The sequence below is a fragment of the Rhincodon typus genome, chromosome 5, assembly GCF_021869965.1.
Source record: "Rhincodon typus isolate 14 chromosome 5, sRhiTyp1.1, whole genome shotgun sequence".
Lineage (NCBI taxonomy): Eukaryota > Metazoa > Chordata > Chondrichthyes > Orectolobiformes > Rhincodontidae > Rhincodon > Rhincodon typus.
The window spans coordinates 115,599,128-115,605,715 of record NC_063336.1 but is presented as its reverse complement, the minus strand read 5'-3'; positions in this window follow the sequence as shown (position 1 = coordinate 115,605,715).

Genomic DNA, 6,588 nt, shown 5'->3' with positions numbered 1-6,588 from the left:
GGAGGGGAGGGAAAAATGTCTTTGGTAGCCTCCTGTGTTCATCAAGCTCTACACCTTGTTATCTCAGATTCTGCAGCATCTGCACTTCCTACTATCTCTGCATTTATATGGCGTTTTTTTTGTGACGTTAGTGTCTCAAAGTACTTCATAACTAATGCAATATTTTTGAAATGTTCATTGTTGTAATGTAGCCAAATGTGGCAGCCCATTTGCAGAAAGCAAGATCCTACAAATAGCAAGAGATTGATGGTGAAATAGAAGGCTTGTTGAGGAATAAATTCAAACAAGAGTTCAATTGAAAGCTAATATTATCCTTTTTGAGTTTTTAAACATCAATATTGTGGTGTAGGGAAGCCACTATGTTGCTCCTGGCTCGTGAATTAAAGCAATTGATTGGGTGCAAACTTTAGAAGGTTCCATGTGCCTTCTTAACTGCCCTATTAACCTGTTCTGCCACTTTCTAGGGACCTGTGTACAGCACTCCAAAATCCCCCAGTTCCTTTGAGCTTCTTAGTGTATTGCCATTCATTGAGTACTCCCTTATCTTGTTACTTCTTCTAAATTCTGATGATTGCATTTTCAAAAGAGAACTTTTGTGGACCAGAAAAAAGATAATGCAGATGATTCCCTACAATTTTGTGGTTTGCCGGTTTGGATCTCTTCTATTTCTTCCACAGAATTATCAAATGGGTGAAACATCTATAAATGTCAAGAAACAATAACGAACACCTAATTTAAAAGATATGCATGATCTCCCTGTGGCAATGTTGCAAAGTCATTTAGTGGAATACAATTAGCATAAAGTCCAGGGGTTGACAGTGAGAAGGAAGGTGTTGGGTTGGAGGAGGATATAAAGGGATTGGTCAGACAGGCAGATCAATGGCAGATTATATTTAACCCTGATAAATAGGAGATGATGCACTTTGGAAGAAGTAACAAGATAAGGGAGTACTCAATGAATGGCAAGACACTAAGAAGCTTGAGGGAACTGAGGGATTTTGGGGTACTGTCCACAGGTCCCTAGAAAGTGGCAGAACAGGTTAATAGGGCAGTTAAGAAGGCACATGGAACCTTTGAATTTATCAGTCAAGGCAGAGATTATAAGAGCAGGGAGGTGATGTTGGAGCTGTGCAGGACTTTTGTCAGGCCATGGCTGGAGTACTGTGTGCAGTTCTGGTCACCACACTAAAGTAAGGATGTGATTTCACTGGAGGGGGTGCAGAGGAGATTCATCAGGATGTTGCCTGGAGTGGGGTACTACAGCAATGAAGAGAGGCTGGATAAGCTCAGGTTGTTTTCTTCAGAGCAAGGAAGGGTGGAGGTATGGTGGGCGACCTGATTAAGGTGTATACAATTATGATGGACATGGACAGGGTGAATAGAAAGCAGCTGTTCCCCTTTGTCGAAGGGTCAAAAGCAACAGCGCATCATATTAAACTGAAAGGGAGGAGGTTTAAAGGGAATTTGAGGAAAACCTTTTTTCACGCAGAGGGTGGTAGAAGCCTGGAATGCACTGCCTGTGAGAGTAGTTGAGGCAGGACACCTCACAATCTTAAAAAAGTACTTAGATGAGCACTTGAGTGCCATATCATTGAAGGAGATGAGCGTGGGGCGGGAAAGTGGGATTAGTTTAGGTAGTAATGTAATTTTGCCAAAACAGATGCCTTGGCCCAAAGGGCCTGTTGTGTACTGTATGATTCTATGATTGCATAATTCTATGAAGACAAAGGAAAGAGTTGAAGCTTCATCTTCTTTGATTGTCATGAACAATCTGCTGTCAACAGTTTGTTTTTACGAAAAAGTTTACACAACCAGATCTGGATTATTAACCAAATAGCCCAGCCTTTTACGGTGCCACCGAAAAGTGTTGTAAAAGCTTCATAAGACCATTATGGAACTAAATTTGACACCAAAGTACACAAGGAAATATTAAGACAGATGGATACAAGCTTGATGAAAGAGCTAGCTTCTTAACAATGTCTTAAATAGAAAAGTGGAACAGTTTAGGGAGGGAACTTCAGAGTTTAGGGCTTTGGCAGCTGAAGTAAGATGATGAGGCAGTGAACTCTGGAGATGGTCAAGTGGCCCAGAGTTAGGGGAGCTCAGATTACTGATTGTGTCTGCAATCTATTAAGGAATTAAGAATCATCTGAATACGAATTGGGTTCATTTATTTTCTTAGGGGAAAGTTCTGAGTTACTTCCAAATGGAAATTGCAAAATGCCAACATTGTAATAAGCAAGAATTTTTTTTTTTCTTGGAATACATAAGAGAATAGTTGCATCTCGTATATTGCAGATACTCGCACTGTGAATGATTTTCATTCATTTCTTGGAAATATGAGAGAAAGCATTTTGCTGAAATTATGCTTGTTCCAAATGAAAATATTGAGTGAGTTGTGAACAATGACCCATCTTTCCTTTCTGGTCTGAGGAAGGGTCACTGGACCCAAAGCATTAACTCTGATTTTTCTTCACATCTGCTGAACTTTTCCAGCAACTTCTGTTTTTGTTCCATCTTTCCTTTAGTTTGTTGTATGCAGTGTGCTCATTACAATAGTCGGTGCATTGGAACACTTAGAGGTCAACTTGTAAGTCATCTGCATGCCACCTTCTGGCTGCTTTGTGACCACACGTAGGTGATGCTTACAGGGAAGATTAATAGGTAAATTTTGACAGAAGGAACCTCTCACTAATGATTGAAGGCTCTCAGGAGCAGATTTAGTGGCCTGCTGCATTGATCTATCTCAGCAATGATCCTTTCCCTGGGGCCTATTCTGTTGCGGTGTGACCAGTGGAGCTGCCGGCCTCTAGTTTATTGTGGGCTCTCGAAAGTCCAAATTCCACTGCCCCACCCCCAACCCATCCACCCAAACCCCCAACCCCTCCAAACGGAAAACTAGTAAAATTTACAAATGATACATACCTTGCCTTGTATACTTCCAGTGTGACCGGTGAGTTAATTTCCAAGTAGAATCATTAAACCCCGACAGTGCAGTTAGAGACCACTCAGCCCACTGAGTCTGTACCGACCCTTAGAAGAACAACCCAACCAGACTTCATAGTCTTGTATTTCCCATGGCTAACCCATCTAGACTGTACATCACTGGGCACTATGGAGCAATTTAGTGTGGCCAGTCCACCTAACCTGCACGTCTGTGGACTGTTAGCTCAGTATTACCTTTTCTTAACGGATTTTTCCCTGTGGGCCTGTAAGACCCAGAATCGTTGACACTCGGCAGCATTGCAGACTGCCTGACTTGGATATAATTCCAGCAGGACTCCCAGAAATGCCAAAAAGGTAATAAATGAATAATTTAATACAGTTTAATGCTGGTAGGAAAGCAGAGAAAAAACATTAAAACTGAACATTTAATACAAAAGTTAAAATTAATTGCACAATTGCAGCAAGACACCGTTGTTCCTGTACTTGAATCCGCTCACTATGAAGACCAGCATACAGTTTTACTCTCAGTGACCAGTACACAAGGACAGTCAGATTGCATTGAACATTCTCCTCTCTCAATTTACAGCCATTCAAATAATAATCTGCTTCCCTAAATTTTGCTACCAAAGTGGATTACGTCATATTTATCCACATTAAATTACACCTGCAATGCATTTGTTCAACGTGTCCAAATCACACTGCAACATCTTGCATCATTCTCACAGCTCACACTCCCACCCAGCTTAGTGTCATCTGCAAACGTTGAGATAGTATATTTAGTTCCCTCATCTAAACTATTAACATAACCTAAGGTACCTTATCTTCATAAAATTCAAGGATACATTTCCTACTGATTTACCATTATATGCTCTTTCCATCACCCCTTCAAAGTATTCTTCCAGATGGATAAGCCTTGCTGACCGTTTTTATTGTTTTCTGTCTGAAGTACTTTTCTATCTTTCTTAAATTATAGATTCTGGAATCTTCCCCTGCACGGGTGTTAAGCAAGCTAGTCAATAGTTTAAAGGTGTTATTCTATTGCACAGTTTGTATATAGGGTAGAACAGCTCCTCATAAACCTCAATATGACAAAAGTCTGTCTGACTCCCCTTTAAATACCTTTAGCTATTTAGTCTCCACAACTCTCTGGGGTAGAGAATTCCGAATACTCAAAAGAGAAATCCCTTTGCTTGGTAGGGGGGTCCAAAACTAGGCATAGGTTTAAGGTGAGGAGGAAAGATTTTAAAGGGATCTAAGGGGCAACTTTTTCATGCAGAGGGTTATGCATGTATGGAATGAGCTGCCAGAGAAATTAGTGGTGATTGGTGCTATTTACAACATTTAAAAGGCATCTGGATGGGTAAATGAATAGGAAGTGTTTAGAGGGATATGGAAGTGGTGGAGGCTGGTACAATTACAAAATTTAAAAGGCAACTGGATGGATATATGAATAGGAAGTGTTCAGAAGGATATAAGACAAATGCTGGCAAATGGGACTGGATTAATTTAGGATATCTGGTCAGCGTGGATGAATTGGACCGACGGGTCTGTTTTTATGCTGTACATTTCTATGACTCTATAACAGTTTCAAACCAGTGTCCCCCTATTCTGTAATTATGTCCCCTAGTTTGAGATGTCCAACTCATAAAATGACTTCTGAACATCAAACCCCCTCAGAATTTTGTAAGTTTCAATGAGATCACCTTTCATTTTTCTAAACTCCGAGGAATAAAGGCCTAACCTGTTTAGGGTAATATTCTTCTTGACAAATCAACCCCTTGAAAAGTGAATCTTTTTCTAGCTGCGTCCAAAGCCAGTATATCCTTTCTTAAAGTCATGGACTGAAATTGTACACAATACACCAGATGCAGCCTCACTAATACCCTGTATAGCTCTAAAAAGACTTCTCCATTTTTAAAATATAACCCGGAGCAATCAAGTCCAATATTCAATTTGCCTTTTAATGATTTGTTACACCTGAATTCTAACATTTTGTGTTTGGTACACAAGGATCCCCAGATTCCTCTGTGCTGCACTTTGCAGTCCCTCTCTTTCAAATAATTATCTGCCTCTTGATTTGGTAAGACTTCACACTTTCCTACGTTGAACTCTATCCACCAACTTATTGTTCACTCATTCAAACTATCTATATCTGATCACAAATTCCTTACGTCTTCATTTTAACATGTCTTCCGATCTATTTCTGTATCATTAGAAAATTTGGATACATTATGCTCTGCCTCTCTCCAAGTCATTAATATAGATAGTAAATATTTGAGGCCTTTATGGCACTCCACTAACCTTTTTTCTGTGATGATAAATTATCAAATGCCCTTTATAACTTCAAATACACAACATCTACTGGTTCCCCTTTATCAACTCTGCTTGTTATAGCCTCAAGGAACTTGAGCAAACTTGTCAAACTTGATGTTCCTTTCAGAAAACCGTGTTGGCTCTGTTTGATTTCATTAATCTTGGCATTCGATTGGCACTGGTAGGCCCAGTGTGGGGACTTCTGGAATGGACTGTGTGGGGAAAGCATGGCCAAGAAGAGGAGATCGAGCCCCTGTAGGAAGTGTGATTCCAGTGTGACTAAGCACTTTTGAAAGACTGTAATGTTTGACTTTTAGCTTTCCTTATTTACATTTCTACTTAATACTAAGAATTACTGTATTGTTAACTTATAACTTTGCTCTTTCTCTCAACCTTGTTCTTATGATTCTGTACCTCGGTACTTGTACCTAAAATACTTGTGTGTTGTGTGGTGTTGTTATGCACTTTTCACTGTACTCCTATACTTCTGTACTTGAGTGCATGTGACAATAAAAAATTCCATCCATTCTCTGGCACCACTCTTCTGTAGAACCTGTGTATACACAAACAAGTGAATCTGTTATCTTTGTTGTAGTATTCTTGTGTATGTAAGATTGTGCAAACTTTCTAGAAGTGAAGTTTCATCCTCTTAGTTTTGCCAATCAATTATTCCTGCCCCCATCGTTATTACCTCAATTGGATAAATGCATTAAAAAGGCAGAAATAGCAGGCTTGAGTGAGGTTACTTTTGTAAACAGACCCTCAAAATCACAAAAAATACTGAAAAATGACTTTGTTTCCTGTTGTGCCTGATATAGTGAATGTAATTTTATAGCTATTTTGAATCAGGGTAGTTGCAGATCTTGGCTAGAGGTCTTTGATCACCTGCTAAGCAAGGCTGTTCACTACTGATCTTGGAGTTTGCTTGATTTGTAAAGTCTGTTCAGAATTTCATCTCTGTTATTGCATAATGATTGCAGCTTCTTTTTTGGACAGTCCTAGTATGGTACAGCAGCGATAAGTCATCCAGCTGCCAGAGCAGTCTATCACATTGAATTACTTTCAAAGACACGGTAAAAGAAATGTGAGACCTCTAAAGTAAAATTGCTTTAATTGTTCTACACTGAGCAAATTAAAATATTGGAACACACATTTGGTGTGAAAGCAGAAGCTTAAAATAATTTGCAAAATCCTTCTTTTTAAAATATTATTTTAAAAAGAAACTTAAAAATCTACCAATGAATTATTTACCAATAACCAAAATGGTTAACTTTTCAAGGCCGATTCTACTATTCATGAAATTTGGTCAATTTTGTCACTGTTGAAAAC